The following is a 26,466-nucleotide window of genomic DNA, read 5'->3' on the forward strand; positions in this document are numbered from 1 at the left end:
GGAACAGAGCGCAGTGTTCACGATTCTTAAGAGTGATTCTCAGAAAACGATTCTAGATTACAGTAGTAACGTAGAAGATAGGATAATGAGCTAACCTTATAGTTGGCTATTACTATAGGTAACTATAACTATAGAAACCTCTTTCTTCTTTCTTTCGTCCCTTTATCAACGATACTGTGAATCGAATTACTATTGCATTTGGAACAGAGTGCAATGTTCACGATTCTTAAAAGTGATTCTCAGAAAATGATTCTAGATTACAATAGTCATGTAGAAGATAGAAAATGAGCTAACCTTATAATTAGAAAATTTCCCCTGACTTTCAATGACCAACCATTGACCCGATCGTATCTTGGGTTAGGTTTGCGAGGAACGTTTGGATTAGATTAATATGATATTATTAATTTTAATTTATTAATGGAAAAAATGATTACAAGCAAAAAGATGTGTATTCTTTTCTTAACAACAGAAAATCATTTTATTAGGATAAAATCATATTATTTCAGAAATAATGGTTTGCCAACTAATACTATCCTTCGATTCTTCGAACCTTGTTTTTTCATAATTGTTGAAGTATTTATAAGCAGACCATTAGCTTGCTCCTAGTCAAAGCTAGGTTTGAGATACGTTTGGGGTATCGTTTAAATTTGTCTTAGATTTGTGTTGTATTTGAATTTGGGTTATGTTTGCGTTAGGTCTAGTCTAGGTAAGTAATTGCGTCAGGTTTATCTGAAGAGGGAATCTCAAGTAATTGACTTTAATGTAACTTGCACAAATTGACAAATAACACTAACAGCTATGTGTTCAATCGAGTTACAATCTCGAGACATACTTGCGAAGTTTCGTAATGCAACTTTGATGCCTTCCTTGAAAGCATACAACTTTGTCGTGATTCCAGAACACAGCATAGATATTTAATACCGAACCGTTTCCATCCGTAAATATTTAAAACTCTATAGCTCTAGCTACACGTCGTTCTATGTAGCATAGGTGCTAGAACTTATTACACGTTTTACATCGGTTTCTTACGAACGAAAGACCCGTAAGTCAAGGAACTGTATCACGAGAGCTACTTACATCGGCGACCATAAACGTGTACATAATTGAACGTGAGAATTTATCCAACTGTAAGAATGAAAAAACTTGACGTGGAAACGTTTCACGCGCAAATTGAGAAATCTAATGGGTAAGATACGCGCGTATGTTTGAAACGGAGATTGATTTCCAGAAATAATCGGAAATCGAAAGTCACCATTCATTTTCTTGATAAACCAGTGTGAGAAATAGTCAATCTCCTCGTTCGTGTTGAATTGTTCGGATCGAGGCAGATTTTATCAAATTTTCCTGGGGAATGTGCAGCAAGTGTACGAAAATAGTGTCAATATTGTCGACTGTATTTCCTACGAGACACAAACTGAATGGGAACAATACATCGAGGCATTATGTAAACTTTGCTCTAATTAAATGCACCGTTAATTGCGGTGAAAGTTTGCTGCGAACAGATTGCACGTAATGGCTTCAGTGCTGCAAAAGAAAGTCTCCAGAGTCTCCTGAATCCTAAATCCAGCGTTAAGAACAAGATCCTCCGCCGCGAGTCCATTAACCCTATAAAAATTAAGGCCTCGTTGAGTTCACCAGCCTGAAAATCTTTAAAAATGTGTTATTCCTCTGTGTAATATGATTTCAGGATATTACTTATCGTCGACAAATATTCAGTGAAAATTCTCGTACAAATTAACAGAAACGAATACACTACGATTCTTATCGAGGAAAAAAATATTGGGTCAAGTATAAAGTAAAATTTCATTCGATCGTTTCTTTATTGGAAAAACTAAAGAGAAAATATAATTTTTCTTTAATGCAGAATGTAATTGTCCGTAAGATTTGTTTAAAATATCTTTTTAATATTTACACAAATAATAAATATACATGCTCTAAAAAAAAAAATGAAAAGTAACTATCGTTTTATAGAAACTGATTTTGTTCAAAATTGAATTATGTCTTCAGATGAGAATATGAGACATAAATATAAAGTTTCGTTGAATTCTATTCAAGTGATTGGTATTATTGTAGAAAGTCTTAAGACTAATAGCCTTAAGAGAGTCTTCTGGTAATCTGACCATCATTGGGTTAGGTCTGGGTTAGGTTGCAACCTGTTGAAAATTTGGCGCGAATAAGGTAACATTGAGAGAATCGGAAAATAAAAATCGTCTTTTTGAAATCGAATTACCAGAATATCCTCTTAACTGAAAACCGTATTATTCGAATTGTGAATATATTGGACGTATTTTCCCGTCAGAAATGATTACCATTCCCAGCAGCGAAGTAACAGAATTTCCGAGTACCCGAGGCGTTCGCGCGAGTTCCTTTACAACCACCACGAAACGTCCAGACACCGAAGCTCGTCGACAGTAGTTATTCCTAGACAACTTGGCAACTGAATCGCCACCTACGTTCATCGACGTGGACAATGTCGAGGAAGCTTTGTTTCCCAAGGCAAAACACGAGATTCAGCGTCTGTAGCGAGATGCATTTTTCCAGCAACGACCGATCCCTTATTCTCGAGAGGTAGCCACTCGAGCGCCCTTAGCTCGGCTCGCTACTTCGCTTTTCGAATAGCCCAAGACGAAACTAATTGTAAGAAGAGGCGAGGAGACCAGCGAACCGGCCGGGTAAAATTCATGAAGTGTCACGTGTCTGGCCGTGGGGACGAAGAACCGATCGAAAAGCAAGCTAGCGAGCGAGCGGCGTCCTTCCACGATGACTGACCCCAACCTCTTGGTACGTGGTCGGTGCTCGTGTAACCAAATGAACGAAATGGCCAAGAAACGCTTCGAACGCGAAGGTGAAACTAAACGCCAAGGCTAGCCAGAACCACCTCTTCCTGAAACCTGGCACCGACCTCGGTTCGTCGACCCGGTGCCAAGGTCGCATGATTCTAGCCCGCCAGGGCATCGCTCGTCCTCCGTCAAGGCTCACCCGACAATCGGGTCGACGACACACGGGTCCAGGTGGCCAACCAGAGGGTTGATGCCTGCACGCAGGAGAACGGTGCAGGTTATACTTAATAAAGGAGTCTGGTTGCCACGGTAACTGCGAGGTGAGCGAGCGCGGTATTGATTCAGCCCACCTGAATTCAGGTCAACCCCTGACTAAACACCTTCCCCGTGTTACACGAGGCCCGGTCTCCGTTTCCGTTGCATTCCTCTACGACGCCGGTTCGGTTGGATTTTTCTACGACCTTCGTCACCCCACATCCCTGTCCGCGCGCCAACCACGCGACCGCCATGTATTATGGATATAGTCCATCTTGATAGAGGATGGTGGACTGCTGGCTTTCCGACCGCCCTACAGCTTTCTCCGCGAGCCCACGTTTCACCCCCTGTTACACGTGGGATCGCGTGGTAGCTGGTTCGGTGGATGATAAACATCCAACACTGATTAGAATCAACGGGGACCGGTGTTCGGTGGTCGAACGTTAAACGTTAACTATAGGGTGTTTTAGAAATATATTTATATATATTTCAGAGGGTGAAAGTGCTCACCGGGATGAGTAAAAATGATCGCAATTGTCTAAGAAACTATAAAAATTATAGTTTCTGATCGTTGTAACTTAGAGTTTATCCCTATAAAAATTAATCTAACGTCATTCCTTAGACTAGTCGGCTTCACTTCCTATGGTATTGACCCTCGTCAGTAAATAATAAACATTCAACGCTGATTAGACTCATGGGAGACCAGTGTTTAGTGATTGAACATTAAACGCTAACCTAGCTGTGTAAAGGGTGTTTTGAAAATACATATTTAAATTTCAAGTGGTGAAAGTGCTCGCCAAGATGAGCACTTTCTATTCATCTTATTGTTGACCTTTCAATGTCGACTGAAACGTTTCACCCAACACGATTTTCAATTTCTTCCAGAGGTCAACTTCTTAGTTCCATACAATACATTGTTGGCTTTATTTTTAAACATAAAAATATCGAAGGACAAGGTGGACACTTTAAACGTTTTCTTTAGTCATCTGTAACTAAAAAACTGAGGTATGTAGGATACATTTTTTACTTACCTTACTGCGTAGATTTATCCCTCGAAGTATGGACATTACTTCTGAAACACCTTGTATTCTTTTGCGTGTCCTTAATATTAATCGTGTTCGAAGCATTCGTGCTTCGACCTTAGGTGCGAAGAACTCGTACAGAGACCAACTTAAAATAAAACTTTACACAATTGTGTTTATTAATGAATTTTTGCGAAACAAATAATAATAAAATAGAGCTTGTACAATTGAAACGAGAACACTACCTTCGCGAGAATTTCAATATTTTTTGAAAATTCTCTTTCATCGTATTGTAGAATATTGAAAAGCATAAAGTTTTTAATTGAACTTTTTTTATATCTTTTACGGTTTTACAAATATTCACGGTAACGTGGAAACACAACATTACTTTGACGGGATGTTTTCACCCGTAGGAAAAAATAGTTATATTATTAGCGATACTTGAACTACGTGTCTGGAAAGTTTCAAACTTTTTAAATTCTTGAGCTGTTTCTTGTTACTCGATTTAATGTTCAGAAGGTTTGCAACAACCATAAAGTCGGACGGATTAAGTTTTTTAATGCAGAAGTTTAAAATGTAAGAAACCTGTTTCCAATTTTCTAGCGACAATTATTATTTTTGTATAATTTCATTTTACCGAGAAATGGAAAAATTCAAATTAACTTTCGCAAGTATTTTTCGTACGTGCGCGAATTTTCCACATTTTTAAATGCGGTTAATTTTATTCCAAAGAGAAGAGTTATTTAGAGTTTTAAAAACCGTGAAAAAATCAAAAATCGATATTTGACCCATTAGCTGCCTTTGTTGGGAGCAGGTCACACATATACCTATATGTATTATATTGTCCGAATAAAAAAAATATTTGAATATCTATTACGCGACTAGTTTTTGTTAATATTTTCTTAAAGACTGCGACTTTTATTTTCTTATATAGTATTTTCTCTGCGAATTTCAACAAACATGGACAAACTATTGATTTTATGATTGTTTTAAAAGTAAACACGTTATACACTTTTATACTTTTTACTTTGACTATTGTTGGAAATTTCCTACCAGGATATTGAAATTCTGAATTCTATTTATTTAACGTCTTTATTGTACAAAGTTTGTAGTACTGTACACAAAAAATATGTATTTGTTTATCGCGAGAATAGAAATATATCGTACATATACAATATACACAGTTTGTTTGATAAACAATCTAACTGACGTTGTACGAAATGAAACAATGCACTTATTGGTAAAAAGTTTTTATTTTTTTTTTTTTTAAATACAAACCGTTTTTTCCAAACCGTTTCGAGTATCCTTCGATCTTGAATGTTTATCATCGTGTCCGCCATTTTTAGTTTCGTAAATGGAATAAAATCTTATCGCCAATCCGTATTGATTCCAAGAAGTTTGTGCTTCTCTGAACCGTTTTAACGATGTCCTTATAGTGTCCCACTCTTGCGTGATCATCGGTTAATGAGTACGGTGTAAATCGAGTACATATACAGAGTGTGTACTTTAACACAACGCAAAATTTGTTAACCATTAGCAGCCGTCTGACAACAACAAAAATTAACGTTAATCTGTAAAAAAAGGAACCGTATTCGTAGAGAAATCTGTGTATTCCACGAAGAATTTAAATCACCAGAATATAGAAAATATAGACGACGGCCAGACGGCGGCTAGACGGTGGCTTGACGGTTGTTGGCCTGACGGTTTTAGCCAGTTTGCCGTTTACCGGTTGCTGTTTGACGTTTGCTGGTCTGACCGCGGCCCGACGGCGGCCAGACGGTGACTAGATGGCGGCCAGACAGCGACTTGACCGTTCTGATGGTTTTATCTCGTTCTATTCGCTTTTATCCGGTTTTAGCCGGTTGTCGTTTGACAACTGCCGGTCTTTGGCTGATTTTATCTGGTTTTATTCAGATTAATAAAGTTTCCCTTGGAAATTAGAAAAATTAGAAAAATTAGAAAAATTAGAAAAAATAGAAAAATTAGAAAAATTCCGATGCATTAGTTGGCGATTGAGAGTCGCTTCTCGAGTGCGAAGGGTTAATCCAGTATACGCTGGTGAGAAGTTAATGTAACACAAAACCAATCTTTCGGATTGGTGTATTCTTTGCATCTAAATAAGAAAAAAATGTTATATAAACGTATGTTATCGAACGTACCGTGTACAAAAACAGAGTTATTCAAAGGAGACAGTTTGCAACGGAATCGCTGCTTCTAAACCCAAGTTCCATATTGATCGTCTTTTACTTTACTTTACGCGTCCGCTACCAAATTTAATTTAAGTAACCACCATCGTTAAGCTAGGATTTTCTAAATGAATGCAACTGGGATTTCCAGGGGAGGCGCAGAAAGCTTCAGCGAATTCAAGTTTCCGCTCTCGAAAGCCCGGATAACTTTCCAAGTCGGTGAAAGCGTCTCGCTCGGCGAGAAAATATTTAACTTTTCGAATCTACGTATTCTTTGTCGAACACGAAAGCATAGATCCGAGAAAGTAATACATACACTGCTTTACTCTCACGCATCGTTTCGTATTCTCTTTCAAATGTTGCCACGCTCGTGCAAATTCTGAAAAATTGCGTATTTCAAAGCAGAAGATTTATCTATCTATTATTTGCACAAATCTGAGTTACGTGACTCCTCAGATTTAAATGGTTAATTCAAATGAACAAATGTGTAAATATAATGTATCGTAGAAAAATGTTCTTTAAAAAGAATGTAATACCACGAGTAAATAGGGGGAATGTGAACAATGTCGATTGTTTTTTTTTGTGTTAGACTCCTACAAAGTGTAACTAAAAAATTTGACCAATTGATTACTTGTAAAATTCGTCTTGCTGTTTTCCTATAATAAATTTAGTATACGTCTGAGTTTCGAATATTATCGATTAGTGTCCAACAAATCCATATGCACTCCTGTGTGAGTAAAAAATTGAAGATAAGAAGTAAGGCCACCATTTACCTACGACTTTACCTAACTTGAAGATTCACTCACCCTCTTTCAAGACCAAATATAACCTAGAACTCTATCATAAATTTATCGATGGCAAGCTATCGTCCTACACTCGGCCTCGACTGTCCTCAAAAGCACATTGTCGCTAACATACTTATATATATAATAATTTATCTATATAAATAAAATTATAACTTTGCATATAATTGGATAAATAGACCTGACCCAGACCTAATCTAAACGTACTGACGAGTGTTCAGAGCCATCTAGGGATCTCAGTCTTGTATGTACAAGTATCTGAAGGTATCCACAGGTGTTTGGCATTGCTTAAAGACAACGTAAAAGCATACACATGTGTCTAATGGTAAATGTAAGCTAAAGGTATTGTACACACAAGCATTTTCAAGTATTTATAGACCTCTACAGTTACTTACGGACAAATTTTTCAAGATTCAAGTATTTTAATTTTCGTCTAGCGTAATTCTTCTTCGAATGTTGTTATTATAACACTCATTTCCATTTGCGCCTCCGTTATGTCGTTTATCTCTCCCGGGTGTGTATGCGCATCAACGTCGCTGTAAAATTGAAGACAATGGCGGAGCACGTCGTCGTGAACTTTTCAACGAGCCATTCCGGTAAACGTTGGCTTTACCGAATGATAAAGCGTTCACGATGCAGGATCGAACGACCGCGTGTTCGATAAGGGACACGATGTCGTAAATGTACGTCGATTCGAGGACGATAATGGTGACAGCAATTAAGTGGAATTCAGAACGAGCGTGTCCGTGCCTCATTCGTCGCAAGTTTTTCTCAATCGATTTCACTAACCCGTGAAGCTTATCGGAGCATGAAATACATATCGATGAATTATTGGGACGTCCGATACCTCTGAAACCGCAATTAAATAAATTAATATTTTTATCGTTGGAAGAAATTTGACCAACGTTGCAACGATTTTAGTGAAACCTGGTGAAGAGATATTATTAAAATTTACGATTACGCTACTTGATCAACGATCAACATCGATCAATGTAAAAAGTGTTCAATAAATGACGATTTGGAAAGTTTTGCGATAGTTTAACAGAAATACGGTTAATTATTAGACGAAATGGGTACCCGGATACCAGGTTCTACAGACAAGAATTAAGACGTATACCTTTAGCTCCAGTATCAGTTTCAACTCCGTTGAGTTGAAAACACGAGCGATTTGGCAGCAAATTGTATACGAATGGATCGCAGCGACACGTTATGAATATAGAAAAGTATAGTGTCGAACAATGATATTAAAATCGATGCTAGTTCGGTATAAGTAAATAAAGTATCGTTCGTAAGAAATTTGTGGCGCAGGAACGCAAATTTATTATCGGAAGATCTTTGAAAATTAAAAACAAACGTAAACAATCCACGTAATTTCACAATCTCCATACTCTTCTAACTTGACTTCCTGTGATCGTTTTCTTTTCATACCGAAATATCTGTAAGTGAATTTTTTACCAAAAAAAGTCTCCATAATCCTCTGATTCGAGTTCACGTGACTATTTTCTTCTTCCAAAAATCAAAAACTATTTCAAGAATTGTCGTTTCGGAACCGTGAACAACATCCAGAAGATTGTAACCAACTGGAAGCAGTATCGGTAGAAAGATTACAAAACTATTACGAGACCTGAGAACAATGCCTTTGCTGGTATATAGCTTCCCAAGGGATCTATTTTAACCCTCACCGTAGCACGCTTGGATCTTGTCGGACCCAGAGAAACTTTTACATTGCTCAAGTACACCGTTAGTACAACTTTCCTTAGAAATTAACGACCGTACGGTAAAATAATAGAATTTTTACTCAAAACGTTTGTGCAAGCAAAGTCAAATTACGGACCCGTTTGGATCCATGTATAGTTTCTCCCATGGTCGCCTAAAACTCTAACATTACAAAGGTTAGAGAAGACGATGTAAATTTTTCATTTAGTAAAATATAATAATTTGTATGAAACCACTTCCGTTTGTTTTTAAAAGCATCTTGTATGTGCATATAAAACGTTGAAAGCATTCATAGAAAATTATCTTTCGTGGAACCGATGGATGCGCGATTTTATCTAGATTCGGCAGATTACGAAACCTAAAATAGCAACACGTACCAGCTTACAATGAAATTTGCCGATGACTTCTAAAAACGGGAACGTCGGTGGAAGCCGCAAACGCACAAAACCGCGACGGGGTTTCAGCTTACATGGAAACTCGATTAAACGATACGGTGAAATAACGTCATTAAATAATGCCATTATGGTCGGCCATCGGCGCTAATAAATCAATTGGAACGGAGTAACGAGTATTATTTGACGTACGAGAGTAAAATTTCATTACGATTACAGGTCCCAGCGGAAATTTCGTTTCGGTTCCGGCCGCGCAACATGGGAATTTGAATGCCGTTCTTTTATGGTGTGGCCCATTCGTTCGAGTAATTTCGACGCGAAAGTGGCAGAAAATTGAATTTTCTCACGAAAGGAACGAAACGCGGATACATTTTATCCTCTTTGGTCTCTGGGGTGTATTTATTTATTTCGTTTACTCGTCTTAAAATCGATACAGGGATGTATCAAATTCACACGTGTGTTCATCGAAGTCACCGATTAATTTATTTCGGTGTCTCTAAACTCGATAAACTTGTTTTAAAATCGGTACAGACATTTACTAATGTGTACAAAATATTTAATTCACTATCGATTAATTTTTTAAGAATTTAAATTTCTATAAGAATAAGTTTAAAATGATGGCAAATTAATCATTTATTATACATATATTAGGTGCGTATTGTAAGATTAATATTCGGGACATGCGTAAATGTTAATAACAATCGCGTTCAGGAACAAACATTCGCTAAAACTGTTCGCCTTCTCAGATTTCGCAATCCCTTGATGTTTATTTATCATAATTATTAACAACCATCATAGAACTATACTTTGAACAATTATTAACAATGTCCTAGTGTTATTAATGGCTTGAAACATTAATTTGTTGAAATATTCGGTGAAATTTAACAAAGGCAAGCGAAGTAACTGTAAATCATCTTGTCGGGGGTTATATACGGAGCCTCCGGTTGCCAAAAATTTCATTCTCCGGGGAGCCTCCCAGGTAGACGAAGCTCTCCCTGTGGAGCACTTGAACCATACGCAGACAACTCTAGATCCCAATGACCACTACTGACCACTGTTGACCACTGCTAACCTCTATTGACCACTGCTGACCAATGCTGACCAATGCTGATCACTGCTGATCACTGCTGACCACTGTTGACCAGTACCCTTTTGAGTACCTGGGCCCTCTACGAACTACCATGGATGTCGTTTGACCCCTTGGTAACCAGTACTGACCACTGATAGGCAGTGGTGAGTACTGGTGACAATTGTCTAATGTTTTTCTTCTTTAATTTTTTTATTTGCTTCATTTATCTTATTTGTTCAGGCATGTCTATTGTATATTTATTCTCCGATTTTAATCTGTACTTGTTTCCCCATATCTACTTTTTCTGTTACTGCACGAACGCATTTAACTATTAACCCACATATACTGTGTTAATAGTTATTTACCCCATCTATATATGTATATATATATAAATTTCACTCGAGAGAAGAATACCAAAGAGCGCGAAAGTACATAAAAGTGCACTTTTCCGAGTAAGAGTAAAATTTTCCGATTACGAGTTTTCTTTTCTGTTGCATACTCTTGAATATAATGAAGAAATGTATCAGGATTAAAATGACGTCAAATTAAAAGTATTTAGTGCACTAACTGTTGAAACGTCGACGCGAGACAAAATAGGATTTCGTATCACCGTCTTCTCCTTTAATTTATTTATTCGGGCATGTCTGTATCCAGGCGTGTCGTTTATTTTCAAATCACTTACAAGTTTATCGATTCAGTTCCATTATTTTACAAGAAAATTCGTTCTTCTAGAAACACAGAATCCGCGATCAGGATTTCCGTGCCGATGGACAGGTTCTTAAGGAACTCGAAAGGTCAACTGTCTATTTACACTGCGCATTATTATAAAACTTAATAGGTCTCCATTAATGCAGCTCCAGCGAGGATAGACAGAGTAATTATCGTGCCATTAAACTTCCGTATAATTTACCCGGTTTCCCGGAACTCTTCCTCTGTGAACGTGCGTTTCAATCTGGTGTGTCTTAACAAAGTAGCACTTGCAGCACTGTGTAATCTTTCGAACCAATTCTCTCAATGGTAGGATGAATTTTCGACATCTGTTTACCAATCTGAGCCGAGTCGAACTGTTTACGCATCAATTCCTTGGAAATGAATGTTCTATTTGAATCTGGTATTAAAACGTTCTAAACATTTCCACTTCGGTGTAGAGTGTTTTATAGAAATAGAGATGACTATATGCATTTATCGATGCATCCATAATTGAATGATTACTGGTCGATTATTTATTGATTATTGGTTGATTATTTCTAACGAAAAGAAAAAAATGTTACATTACAGAAATTTGAATTATAGAATAATATTTTATCGAAAAAACTGAACTTGATCGATGATCGGACGTCTTTGAAAAAACCCCAAAAACACTTCTTTCTTGTTACAAATTATGCAAACGATCCCAAAAAGTCATCTCCGTCTTAATTACTCCTTTGATTCATTAAGGACTAAGTTTCCGATGGATTATTATTCATTACCGAATTTAAATATTTCGATATAAAATTTTCTTGAAACATTGCTAGTTTTCATTATATCTTTATAATAGTATCGTCGCTAGATTGACGAGGCTTTCCAGATAAAAACGAGTCTAAATGTAACTTCGTCCGAACTCTAATGAAAACTATACATATTTAAATCTTTCGTTTAAATCTTTCATTTTATCAATTTAATTTAATTCAATATAAATCAATTTTATATTATGCAAGGCTTCTTAGTAGCTTTTGCATAATTCGTTACAGATTGAAAGAATTCAATGAAACGTGCTATTATGTGTATAATGTAATACTATACTATTATTCTGCGAAAATTTATTAAAATCGGACGGTACCGATGGAAGTTCTTCCCTTGTGAGCTTCAAGTCCGAATAAAACTTGCCTACTAATCCCGCATTCGAGCGAACTGACGGTTTTATCGCTTGAAAGCAGGAATCACCAGGATTACAAACGAGGAACGGTTACTCCCGAATTATCGATAATGAAAAACTTCAGTACACGTGAATTCGAGCCGTGACAATATTCATCGAACAAGCGTGTCGAACCGTTGACGAAGTCAAGACTCGTAAGCACAATCTTCTGGCAAAACATGCCAAAGTTATTATTAGATACGATTGGTGCGACAGTGTCGGGTCGTAGAATTCGTGAACCACGAATGAATAAAATCTACGGCAGCTGATCTTCGATCCTTCACCGTTAAAGGCGATTCACGTGGACCCTTCCAGCTTCCGTGGATCCAATTAACCAAAATAAACGAGGCTGTACCGCCTCGTTAGGAAGATCACTCTGGTCGGTTTCCGGGTGCCCTCTCCCGGCCAATGAAAATTTCGTCATTCATTCTATAATTATTATCACCGTCACGAGGCCTGTAGGCGCGCGCTCCCCTCCGACAATATCAAGGATGAAACGTAACGACTTTTGGCTAAAATTACCCGACAATTATCCCATGCCCTAGCCAGCAGTATTCGAGAGAACCTAGACTACGTCGTCGATCGAACTCTCGGTATCGTGCGAGCTTCTCTGTGCTCGATCGATCAAAGTTCGAGTCTTTTGCTGCTCCATGTGTAATCCAACAAAGTTTTCCTCGCCACGATCGAACCCGTCAGAGTTTAATCCTTTCCGTAGTCCCTTGGTCTGGTCCTACCGAGTTGCACCCTCCTCTTGCGATCGATCCCGGTAGGGTTTCACCCTGTATAAAGTCTAATTCGTGAAATTTCGGGCTTCAGCCGAGTCTGTTTGCAGAGGTTTAACCCTGTCCTGTGTTTATCCATCCATATATAATTCCTCGCTGTTCTGAATCTGATGTCAGGCTACGTTGTCACGCACTAGGCTCTCTCGTCACATTGCTCAAATACATAATTCTGCATTACTGGCTACCCGATCCATCAAAGATCTCAGCATCCTGTGTTGCATCCGGACCTGGAAAGTTTATCGGTTGACAATTTCGCGTTTCATTTGGAAAGGATCGGTCTTTTGTTGTTTCCTTACGGATCAGATCGAATTCAATTGTTTGTATAACTTGCCTCGATCTAACGGAACTCGTCTCTTTGGAAGTCTGTACTTGACGTCTCGGAGTTTATCTCTTCCCATTGCTGTATGTGATTTCACGAGGCTTATCTCCGAGCTTTTGATACCGCGAAGTTTATCTCTGCAATCCTGCATCCCACAGTGCTTAACGCACAGCACTGCCGTCCAGCTGGTCAGATGAAGATCGCCCCTTTGCAACATTGCGTCCAATCTCGTGCTTGCCCTCTCCGTTCGTCGTTTTGGATCCGTGTAATCCTACAAAGTGACAGATATAGAGCTAACTTTGTAAAAGCTCGTGCCTCGTTTTAGCCGAGTTCTCGCACACGGTTCGATTCATCCAAATTCTTTTGTAATCCCTGGTCCGATGTAGTCGAGAGCGTTTACAAAGTACTTCTTAGAATCTAGCTTCGAAATACTACCTATCCGACTTGTCACGATCCCTTGCAACATTTACGTTCCAATCGTCCTATTCCTGATGCCAGAATATTCAAGTTCGTGTCATCCGATGTTGAATCCAACATCAACTCGAATGTTTAGCCGATCGGTATCTAACCCAAAAGTCCTTTACGATGCACGGCACAGTTCAGTTATTTGTTGTCCCACGTCTCGAGCAACAAAGTTTATTTCTTCGCCAATTTTGTACGATTATCCGAGCCCGTAACGTTTGACCTGATTGGCCAATGTTTAATTGTTTATACACCCGACGTGTTTAACCCGTGTAATTTATTGATTATTCTCTGGAGGGGTTGGTTACTTTACCTTTATTTTTAGCAGGTTAAAAGATTAATAGCTCGAAGCAAGAGTTCTTTAATTCGACCTTAGCTTCCGCTTCGTCCCTTCTTCCAATTTTGTTGGTCCCTGAGGAAGCTCGCAATCCGTAGGCCGAGGACAGCTCCATGATTTAGGACCGATGTGGAAGATCCTTTGATCCTGCGGAGAATGCAGGCTTAAAGTCTCATCCTGTGAATATTTTGATAGCAATTTTTAATGTCTCTTAGCGAGAGGTTGATTCTTATTAGGAGTTCTGGTAATTTAATACCGCTTTGGATAATCACTAGATTTCCCTACGTATCGCTATAGGAAGTATTGTTAATTATAGTCGAATGACGCTCGAAACGATACAGTTCGCGTATAAAATGTCGCATACGGTTATTAAATGTTCAACGGGCTCTATGTCAATCCACCCGAAACAGGTGCCGTAAACAATTCATGGCCACTGCAAGGCACTCACGATTAGGCAAACCCTGGCCAGAGTTCAAGTGTACAACTGTTACGTGTTCCAACTGCGAGACATTCATGCAAATTGATTATTATTGCTCGAACTGCATAGACGAGTGTACAGTTTCGAGCGTAATTAGTCAACCATCGTTAATTTAAACTGTCGTTTATTTACAATAATCGAACGATGTGCATTTCTAACTTTGAAATCATTTTTCACGCGATGTCTTATCATTCTCTCAATTCGAGAGGAACGCGCTCCTCTTTTTTTTATAAATATTAAATTTGTTAAAAAGTTTGCCCGTTCTTATCCTAGTTGGCTCTCACGGTAACAATAGCTGGCAACTTCGTTCAAAAACCACTTTAATTTACGAGGTAGAAACGTCAACTTTGGAAAACAAATTATGTCCAATATTTATTCAAATTAAATTCTTAATTTTATACACGGAGATACGTAACTGTTTACAAATAGAATTGATCGCTTAACGTTACGTTTTCAACGTTAAGCGAAATGTATTTATTGCAAATGATAATCGCGTACAAACACAAGAAAGACAATTACTGCAAACAGTTTTCCTCGAAGCTTTATCTTCGTACAATCCCAAACATTTTCTACTAGATTCGTATCTGGTGTTTCTAATGGCCCATTCGATGCTCTAATATTTTTCGACTTTTAGATCAGAGAAAATTTTACGAAAAATTATATCAGGGTGTGTATCGTCTAAAGACCACGTTGAAATATGTGAAACGATGATTCGTGCTCAGATTCTGTGGCGCTGGGTGTTCGCACGAAAGATTATTTTCGTAGGATGTACCACGACACCTGGAGCTTATGTGGATCGTCGTATAATATGATATATGACAAGAGCGATTAAAGTCGAGAGAAACGAAGTAATCCGACACGATCTCTTTCGATCCCAGACTTCTAGTTGGCGGTGAATTATCACCGGAACACGTGGCGCCATTCAACAGCGTTACCGATGTCAAATCTTGACTTTCAACCATTAAGGTAACAGAATGTCCAACAATGATAAACGTCGAACGAATTACAAGATCGTAAACATTAAATAAACAACACAATAATATTCGTCCGTTGACATGGAAACAATTACGATACGTACGATTTTCTAATAAATAGGAGAAGTGTCTTGAGGTCGACCCCTCTTCTGAAAATGTAAAAATGTTTATAAGAAATATTTGATAGAAACTTATAAAAATGCTGTAAAAAATGGAACATAATATTCGACGTTTCTGTAAGTTTTCTTATTTTTGCGAATCTCCGGAAATTCTGAAACTCCAATTTGTAAAGAATTGTCGGACGTATATGATGCACCAGTAGCTAGTAAAGTTTACTCGTTTTGATGATTTCTCTGCTCCCAACGTACTTTAAATAAATTTTGAAGAGGGTTCAAATTTACACAAAAAAATTAAACTTTATCTCTATCTTCTCTAACAAAGAATGTTAAATAAAATCTCATTCTTTGCACACTTGCACCGTATTCTTTCCATCGGACGATATTACGAGGTATTTGTAAGTTTTCTAAAGCATTTGTGAAATTTTTGTGAATCTCCAGAAATTTTTAAACTCCAGTTAGCGAAGAATTGTCGAGGTTGTACAGTGTACCGGTAGCTGTTAAAGTTTGCTCGTTTTGATCGTTTCTCTGCTCCCAACGTAGTTTAAATAAATTTTGAAGAGGGTTCAATTTTACACAAGAAAGTTAAACTTTATCTCTATCTTCTCTAACAAAGAATGTTAAATAAAATCTTATTCTTTGCACACTCGCACAGTATTTTTTCCATCGGACGATATTACGAGGTATTTGTAAGTTTTCTAAAGCATTTGTGAAATTTTTGCGAATCTCCGGAAATGTTGAAACTCCAGTTAGCGAAGAATTGTCGAGGTTGTACGGTGTACCAGTAGCTGGTAAAGTTTGCTCGTTTTGATCGCTTCTCTGCTCCCAGGTCTCGACGAAGAAGGGAATCTGAAACCAAAGTAAACTCGCGACCCTCGAATTAACAAGCCGCTCCAATTTGTCTTCGATTCACCCGGTCGAATGTGTACGCGTTTTGTACGCTGACCTAAATCAGTTGCCGCCTTCGATGCGCGTTTACAACTTCTAGAAACACATACACATTGTACATTGGCAATTAAATCGAGAATTTGACGTTTGCACGGAAGCGGTCGGACGAGCAGCTTAATGGTCATTCAAAAGTCTAACAAGGGCAATTTCTAGTCCCCTAACGAATGGACATCGACCTTATTTGGAACGCCGTAGGCGATATCGATCGTACGTCGCACGAAAATTACCGTGGCGGAGTTAATCGTGGGGTGGTACGTCAGCCTGTTGAGACTGAATTATTCCATTCTAAAGAACGTTAATTACAATTATGCCAAATGTTGCGTAGAACGAATCCCAAGGTATACGAGTTCGTTCTAATTACATTGGCAGTGTTCCTGTTCCGATAGATGGGATTGTTCGAAACACTAGGAATGTTTGGGATTGTATCGTGTTCTAGGGAAGCTTTCTTGGTCGTTGCTGTCGCGCTGGTTATTGAATTAAGGAAGTATTGTGTCTCAGGAGTATAGAAATAATAATTATCATACGTGTATTGTTACGGTACCACCGTTGTTGTTCACGCAACGAAACGGTAATTTTACAAGCGTACGTTCGAGTCTATTTTTAAACGATACTTTTCAAAGAACACTGCGTTAACGAAATAGTGTCAAGATGAACACTTTACTTACGGTGTGATCAAGAATTTCTTACGAATTTTCTTAGAGAAACGAACCGACCACGATCAGACTACGTTAATTTAAATAACGTTTTCGTGAATTATTCTACGAAAGACGTGACAGCTTTATATTCATCAGTCATTCGTGACAATTTGCTCGCGGACCTCATCTGGCCTGGCGGTAGCAGTATTGATTGGCCTTCCATTGGAATTGACACGCGTTCCAGTAATTGAAAGTGTCAAGTGCCGAATGTGCTTGCGACATATTGAGATTTTGTAATGTCCAGACCATAAAGCATGAATGTCACGATGACAATCCCTCGATAAAATGTCCTGTCGGTGATAAGTATCTATAGTTTGTTGAAATGAAGTAACACTTGAACGAAAGTACAATATTAAGTATAATGATTGTGACTCGTGAAAAACTGAGTCTTCATAGGAACTTCTTTTCTGACATTAACAGTATCGCTTCTAAAAATATTAACTTTCTTCCTGAGTCATCCTGTATAACATAATCTTGATTATTGTACCGCATATGGGATGTACCAACCTTTCTAGGTACATACATCAATTCAAATTCAACCTTTCCCCACGTCGTTCAAATTCTACGTCATCCAAATCCTGTGTTATCCTAGCCCCTGCGTCACCGTAATCCTGATTCATGTCTCACAATGCTATGTCATATTACCCTTATGATCCAAAAATTCTTAAAAACTAAGAACGAGACTATTCGAACAATTTGATATTCGAATATTACCATTCCGACGATTGAACGCAACGTGGATTCCTCAAAACGATGGAAATTCAACGAGAGTGAAGTCTCTGTCGTTGCGAGATCATTGAAATGCATTTTATATGTTCTTTGCATTTATATGCGACTCGTCGAAACATTTAATATGTAAGTAACTTGCTCAAAACTTTTCTATTTATTGCATTGGTAATTAATTCTTCTGTTTCTATAAGATGTTTCTAACGATCATTTTATTACACGTCTCGTGTAAATAATCTCTACCGCTTCTAAATTTTGTTCCCGAAATGCATTTCGACCCTCTACTGCTGAATTTGCATCCTTCGCGTGAACCATTTAAAGTCACTTTGCACTCCATTCTAGGCGTGTATTCAAAGCATTTGGATTTCCATTAATTACACAAATCTATCCTACTGGTTATTAAAAATTTAGAAAATTATAGACGCTGTCTATTAGAAAGTCACTTATTAGCGACTTCGGGGCAAACTTTCCAAATGCGGATTGCTAATCGGATTTTCATTGTTATTTAAAGTAACGAAATAATTCAAGAAAACAATTTCCAATTATACCGGGACAGCGGTGGGCTTATTACTTCGAGTAATAAAATAATTTCAGGAAATAATTTCCAATTATACCATGGTAAAGAGGGGTTTAATTCTATTATTTAAAGTAATAAAATAATTCTAGAAAGTAACGACCGAGCATATTCGTAAATCTGGTTGTGTCTTCTTCATCTTTACAATGTTTAAGTACAGCAAATCGCACATACATATATCTACACTTATGTCCTTGCACATATTTTGTATGTAAGTATACATTCGCATATTACTTAGACGCGAAACAAAAGTTTCCTTTCTTCGATTTTACTCTTCATAGAAAAGTATGTATACAGTGTCCCAAATCATACGTTTATTTTCATTTTTTTACTATTAATTTAAGGTCATCGATATTTTTTTAGATAGCATCTATACCTTATGCAACATAAAGAAAACTAATCCAACGATCTTATAAACTATGCTGTTCTAACCATTCGAGATTCAAATCGACCGGTGACGATTGGGACACCCTCTACAAAGAGACTTACTTTAATCCAAGCAGTCAGCTGTTCGCCAGATTTTTCTCAAGAAAGTTTTTCATCTTTACGAGGGGCCACAGTAAATTGGTCCTCGATATTTGCACCATAACAACCTGGATCGATCCTCTCCTTACGATACATCGTTATTATCGAGCTCCGGTGCTCTCGACTCGCAACAACCGGACCGAACCGAACAAACAAAGATCGTCTTCGCGTTCTGGAAGACTCGCGAGCGGGAGTTCGTGATTCGAAACTAAAGACAATTTTCACTCGAAGACGACAACGTGAACGCAGAAGACGGGATTACTTACGCGACTGAGAAAATCGATTCCTCGCGTCTCAAAACGGTGACACGGACATGTACAGCCGAGCCTTCTGCACACAGATCGTCATCGATCGTATTCAAACAACGCCCGTAATGAAAGCACTCGGCTAAACGAGAAATCTCCGCGAAATCGGCTCGAGTTACCTGGTAACCTTAGCAACTGGCTGAAGAAAACCTCCTGGGCTCGATTTACCGGATGCATTTGTCTCTTGCGTCGATTCCACGACGACTATCGGGGAATCGAGGACACTCTACGACCAAACAACAGACGATTCGGATCACTTCGATCGGACGTTCCTTTGTGAAAGTTATTAGTCACGATCGGAATTGTACGCGCGATGCAAACACCTGGTACCTAATCGGAGTCGTAAGACACGAGGCAATGCTTGGAACAATTTCGAACTTCTGTATCTGGTTACTATCCAGTACTGAAGAAAATTTGAAAATTTTTTCTGAATATTTTTCATATTCCTGAGATAAAGATTACGTTGTGTCAAGGATTAACGAGGATCCTATCGTATTAGAATTTAAAAGAAACAGTGTAGCGTTATGTCTCGTTCGTTCGAAACTTAACTACTTTGCGATCTCTCGTTTGCTGCAAAAGTCTTCATCTTATGATCTCTTATATATTTCGCAGTTAGCTTCATTATGATCTCTTGTTCATACCAAACAAGACTCTTTGACGAACAATTGTACATCCCTGGGTTGGCGACTATAGTTCTTTATTGCTACCGAAGTTGTTCCATTATGATCTCTTATATGTCTCGCGATTGAGTTCATTATGATCTCTTGTTTATCGGTAAGTCGAATCCTTATGATACATTGTTCATTTCGAAGTTGGTTACTTTACGATTTCTCGTTTATCCCAATTGAACCTAAATGTGATACCACGAGTCTGCGAGATGAATGTCGTTGAGTTACTAATAGATTGTAATAATTAATTCGTTTCAAAATTATTCGTTTTATGATCTCTTGTTTGCCCCAACGATACTCCATTACGATCTATTATTTATCGAAAAACTGGTTCTTAGACCACTCTGTGATCTGGTTTATTCCAAACTTGTCTATCTTGTGAGCTCTTGTTCCTCCCTAAATTGACTACTTTATGATCTCACATTCCTTCCAAAATTGAACTATAATGATTTCTTACACAACTTAAAGTTGGTTCCCTTATGATCTCGATCCAAAGGTTTTAATCTCTCTGAAGAGAGATCCGAATCAATTGGATTCAAGGCTGACTCTTGCCCATCTCTGTGTTAGCTATTTTATGATCTCGTGTTCATCGAGTTATCGACCATCGAAGTTCCATGAGCGTTACTAGCACCTGGTACCCTATCAATGTGTGACACTATTCATGAAATGAATTAATGCCTCGATTTGGAATAATTCGAATTATGAGTAACAGTGATCGTATATTAAAGCACGCTAAATGGTTATTAGTATCATTTTGCGTGTAACGGATCGTTATCCTACAAAAATTAATTCTCCGTCCGTAAAATGGACTTTGCTAATTACGTAATTGTTCTACGAATATCAGCCGTCGACTATCAAAATTCGATTATGTCGTACTTTGTCATGATACTATTATATACCGCGTCATGCCTTATCGGTATCGTGTTACAATGCAATCGTATCATTGTATTATAGTGTACACTGTATGATCGGTACGATAGTATGACCTTGAAACCCACGTTTCGATGAATTGTATAATTTTGATCATTTTTAATTCGCGTGAAACTCTATCGTATCATCGCATCACTCGTGGAAACACTTCCTCAAGGGCACTGACATCATCTCTCACCTCTATCCAAGATTTCAGCTTAATTTTGCCTCGAATCCTCGGAAGCGCACAAGCGAATCCAACAGAAAATGATTTCACTTGTTTTGCAACACGATCATCTGGCAATGATGCTAGGGCGGCAGTATCATTTCTAAATGGAGCGAAACCTGGCGTCATCAGTGGGTCATGGCGATCCAAAGATACGATTAAACAGTAGAACTATAATCGAGCATCTAACGAATTAACAAAAGCGTATACGTCACGACTCTTCCCCACGATAAAATGCAGTTCAGGTATGCAACGATAGAATGCAGTCCGAGTAAGATTTCATTTAACGTTTTCTTTATTGGAGAAAATGGAGGAAAAACTTGCTGAACTTTTTTTATGTGAAATTTACCCTCTTTAAGATTTATTTCAATTATTTTTTTAATTTTTTACAAATAACGAATGTATGTTAGAAATATCCAGGAAGCTACCAGACCTAACCGTTATTATTCGTGGACCGATTTGGTTCAAAATTGGATCGTATCTTGAAGCGAGAATATAAAATTTGAATATAAAATTTCATCGAAATCCATTCAGCCATTTACGTGCAATCGTGTTAACAACATGCATAGGTGCATATATACTTATATAGGTGCATATAATACGTGACTGAAATTGTGTGCGTAGTTATGACAGCTGTTATTCGTTCGGGGTCAATCTTTTGAAGGGCAAGCGAGATAGATATACACGCATCCTATTTATGTCCAAGGAGATGGTTCCTGAATCACTAGGACTCGCCAGAACTCGAGATGCAACCTTCTCGCACGCGTACAATACATGTACACGCATGTTAAACGAACAACTTTTTTCTTGATATTTAAAATATGTTCAGAGCATCTTGAAATGTGTTCTTTCGTAAAAAGGATTTTTTTTGGAAGGTGTTGTCTTAATTAAAATACATTTTGATCTAAAAGGAAATGTATATATATATAATAATTGACCATCCATTTCATACAATTATTTCCATTTGAAAAATATCGAATTATACTTGATTTTTTTACAAAGAAAGCATAAGACCTTTTGATAAAGATTTCGATACACGTATTTTTCCATAGTTATACCAAATTTACAATTTTTTTTATAAATAAAACTAACAAAAATTGCAAGAATTGTATAATCCTGAGTAAAGTGTACTTTGAGAAACTTGTCCCAATGTTTGACACGATTCCTGTCGTTCCGCTTGTGTGAAACAAAGAAAACAAACATCGTTTGATTAATATGAAAGTACCTGTAGCACGAACCACAGGAAAAACAATTTCGAAATTTAAGAAAATGGAGGCTCTTGATGCATGCGTATCAATTCTTTCGTATCTTTTGCATCTTTGGATTAGGTCGAGAAAGAAATTTTTCCAATACGATTTTACACTTGATACACTAATATTTAAAATAACGTTCGATCGACAAATCGTTTGGAATTAATCAGGGTAAAACTAACTCGACCAGTGAACTTTGACGGGGTCTTTCAGCCCCTTCTACCGTTCGTTAACAAGAACGATTAAATACGTACCTAATGCATTTTTCAATGTTCTACGAATTTACACCGGTTTGTATTAGAATAAAAGTTCGTTCACGAGGTGTTTTCCGTTTAATTACATAGCACCAATTTACGTGACTAACGTGAAATTTACTGTGCCACGGAATTAATTAAGCTTCGCCGTATTTTTTGATGCGTGTACGTAATTGAATGTCAATTTCGTGCTCGTTAACGGGCCAGTTGTGAAGCATAATCGCCTTCGCGTTGTTGTTCGAGGACCACGACGTGCGACATGGTTTGTGAAAAATGATTTCTTCGTTTTTTGTCACGGAAATCGTTATTTGACGCGTTCGCCATCCTGAAGTAATTGTATAACCTTCCTCGTTTCATTTTCGATCTGTAAAGTACTAATATTTCTTTGGAAAACAATAGATTAAAATTCTAACAAAGAAAAATTGTTATATTTTGGAATGTTAAAGAATGTTATATATGGAGAGTCAGGAAAAATGTTGTCAAGGTTTCACATTGTAAAAAAATCGCTAAAAATCGCTTTTATTTTAACGTTTTATCCGAGAATCCCCCTCCTTCAATCTCATAGGCTTGGATGTCAGGGCAATGCATCTCTCCAATGGCTGTACGAAAAATATTTATTTTCGTGACGTTGGTATGTCGTGAGAACGGCTTATATCTGCCGTGAGCTATACTAAAAGTATCCGTAACACGTCAACGATGCGATTATTGCACACCTAAATACATTGTATGCTTGGAAAGCTGGTGCCAAGGTGTTCGTTGACGCACACCTCAGGACCAACGACGATCTGTCGTGGATAATCTTTCTCTTTTGCCATCACGTGCCAAATGAAGACATTGACAAACGACTGACTACTTAATGTTCACCTAGCTCGATCAAATTTATTTGGCGTAAGAATACCCTGAAAAACATTGAGTATTTTCGCGTAGCCCTTTCGTGGATGTTCGATTTACAGTTGCATCGGATTCAATGAAAAAGTGAAGTGACAAGTGAAAACAGAATTATGAAAATCGAGGAACAAGACTCTTTCCTATCTGCAGTCGATTGCTTTGTTTTTTGAGAACAGTCCAGGAGACCTTTGGTGTATCGTAAAATTGACTGCAGTATAATTTCGTATCTAGTCTTGATGTAGGTAGCTTAATACCTTCTGTTGTTCATCCACAATTTGGAACGTTACGACCTCTTATCTATCTTCCATTGTTCGTCCACAATTTGAGACTTTACGACCTCTTAACTATGTATTCAAAAGTTAGCTTATTACCTTCAGTTCGCATTTCTATTAGTTACTTTACGAACTTTGGTCCGTTCTAAAATTGAGTCCTTTATGATCAATTGGAGATACCGAAACTCGTAACTTTATGATTTCTAATCGTTCTAATTGAATCTAAAATTGATTATGCCCGATAACTCGAAAAGGTCCCAGCGGTAGAACAACACAGGCTCCAGCCTCCTCTCCCATTAGGCGTCCCTGTGGATTCAATTTTCTCCTCAGTTCCTTAACTTGGTAGCATTTTCATAGTATTTTAATGAGAATCCTGCAATCTCGTTCTTTTTGCTTTTTTTTTTCAATACCATCTGACCCGTTGTAACCACTGTAAATATTTTTCTCTCTCAGAATATTTTTAAAATTTGTTACAAGGCAAGCATCGACCAACGTCATTTTTTTAATCAATTTCAGTTGTTAATGAGAGATCCTCGTTTTCAAATTAACGCCTTGTCTGAGTCCTTCATTAAGGAAACTTTCCAGAAAAGATCCCTTTCCAAGAAAACTTAAACGAAGAAGCTTAAACGTTTTCTGGTCCCAATTAGTCTTAAATCGGGGCTCATAGGGAGCAATTAGAAATTTTGTCGTAATCTTGAAAAAAGATTTTCCTCTATCTATTGGTTAAAATTAGATAAATAATCCTAAAATGTATTCTCGTTGATATTATAAACGAATAATAAATCAAATTAAAATTGAGAGCATTTAAGAGAAATAATGGGATCGAAAACGTTTACATTAAATAGAAAATAAATTAGAAAATACACTAGCGACAAAAATAGGTAAGGTATAGATTATATGAATTGTATACACAAGAATATAACAGAAATAATATTAATAATTTAATTGTTTAATTCTTGTAAGGGTCGTTACGTAATTCTTGTTTTTCTCGATTAAACAATACACCGATGTATATTTAAATTATGAAAAATAATACATAGACTCAATAGAGAACAATAATTACGTAAATATATATATACGAGACATATGTGCAATGATTTGATATATTTTTATTTCCAATTGAAAGAAAAGTTTTGAATAAAAACAGTTCCCTCGAGATTCATAATTAATTATTGGTTAAATATTCGTACAAATAAAGCACGATGAAATTGATCCAGCGTTACACGTTATACGTAAACGATACTCGTGATACGTTACACGAAAATTTCAATGCATAAAGAAAATTCCAAAAAAATACTAACTACAATTAACACGTTGAATGGCAAATACGAATGAACTGGTAGTTAACGATCTGTCACCGGATGCCAGTTACGAGTAAATAATGGATAGCGGGGGCGTTTGAAAAAAAAAAGAATAAAAATCAGTACCCATTAGAGAGCCGGGTATTTATTTGCAAAAAGAATAGCATCGGGAACCGTTTCGTTCATCGGCCCTGCGGGCAGTTAAACTAACACGTTAAATAGAACAAATGCGAGCGTATTAATTACGGGGAACGTTATTTCACGGAACAGCCCAATTTTCCTGGCACAACGCGGCCATTCGACGATCGAGCGAAAACGTTCGATTTAATTAATGAAACCACACATCGCTCGAAACCTGTCGACGATTCAACTTGAACCGAAATTATTCAGCAAGTCGAGCACAAAAGCCTGCGCGAGAAGGTACGTAATGTCAGACGCGTTCAACGATGCGGAATCGAAAGTCTGCGGCACCGGTTACACGAGATTTCGAGTTCTCTTCAAATATTTCAAACGCGTGGGAAACGGGCAGCCGCACGTTGTATCAATAAACAATTACGGTGGACGAGGCGGTGGCCGATGCGATAATTGATCTCTATTGTCCGATGGGAACGTCGATGGAGGAATCGCACGAAAGCTTACGATTTCCAGAGATAACTGCCACGTCGATCAACGGTGAAACGTAAATCAATGGACGAAGTTAATTAACGATCGAAAATAATCGAAAGTGCCAACATTTCGAAAATACGTTACACGTTGCGCAATCTTGTCCGGTAAATACAATTATCGAGGATCGTTTCTTTTTCTGTGCCGGATACCGATAATTGAACAAAAGCGTGAGTAAAATTGAAACTACTTAACCCAGAAATAGACGCAATATTCCCAATGTTTTCTTTTTAATTACCAACGAATACAATTTTTCCAATGGAAAATAATTGTTTCCTTGTACCTGCCATGGTAAACGGTGCATTTCGTTCTTTGTAAATCGATCGAAATATCGGGAAGTGATTTCGTTTTCCAAAATAGAGAATATATAATTTAATAAAACATTTATACCCTTTAAAAAGAATCGTGTTTCATTTTCACAAAAAAAAAAAAGAAAAAAAGAAACGACTTTCCGAACAACCCAATGTATTTCTCTTCCAGCTCTGTAATTTCTAAACTCTGAACGATGTGTACCTATTTGTTCAAATACTCGTCGAAATGACGAGTAAGTTACATTCATAGTTAATTGCAACGAACGGGATTTCCTTGTGAGATTATTTCTCTGGTAACAAATGTAAAAGCAGTCAGAAAGTGGATAAGAAGTAAAAGTCGTAATTCTACAAAACTGTCTTTCGTCG

The 26,466-nt window shown here is 37.5% G+C and overlaps 1 protein-coding gene and 1 long non-coding RNA gene across 6 annotated transcripts in view; one reads left to right on the plus strand and one right to left on the minus strand.

Moving 5' to 3' along the window:
* Stacl (SH3 and cysteine-rich domain-containing protein) overlaps positions 1-26,466 on the plus strand; it is a 100,287-nt gene that overhangs the window by 43,452 nt on the left and 30,369 nt on the right. The gene's annotated exons all lie outside the window — the stretch shown is intronic.
* Positions 9,822-14,164, minus strand: LOC143153270 (uncharacterized). 4 transcript variants are annotated; one of them, XR_012993745.1, is made up of 5 exons: positions 13,994-14,164; positions 13,654-13,903; positions 13,231-13,489; positions 12,090-13,126; positions 9,822-11,470 (listed from the first exon to the last, which is right to left on the minus strand). It is a non-coding gene; the product is annotated as an uncharacterized LOC143153270 (long non-coding RNA). The 4 variants fall into 4 exon arrangements; XR_012993743.1 differs by having other exon boundaries at positions 12,043-13,126; XR_012993742.1 differs by lacking the exon at positions 9,822-11,470 and having other exon boundaries at positions 11,995-13,126.

Source organism: Ptiloglossa arizonensis, chromosome 12 (assembly GCF_051014685.1).
Source record: "Ptiloglossa arizonensis isolate GNS036 chromosome 12, iyPtiAriz1_principal, whole genome shotgun sequence".
NCBI classification, from domain to species: domain Eukaryota; kingdom Metazoa; phylum Arthropoda; class Insecta; order Hymenoptera; family Colletidae; genus Ptiloglossa; species Ptiloglossa arizonensis.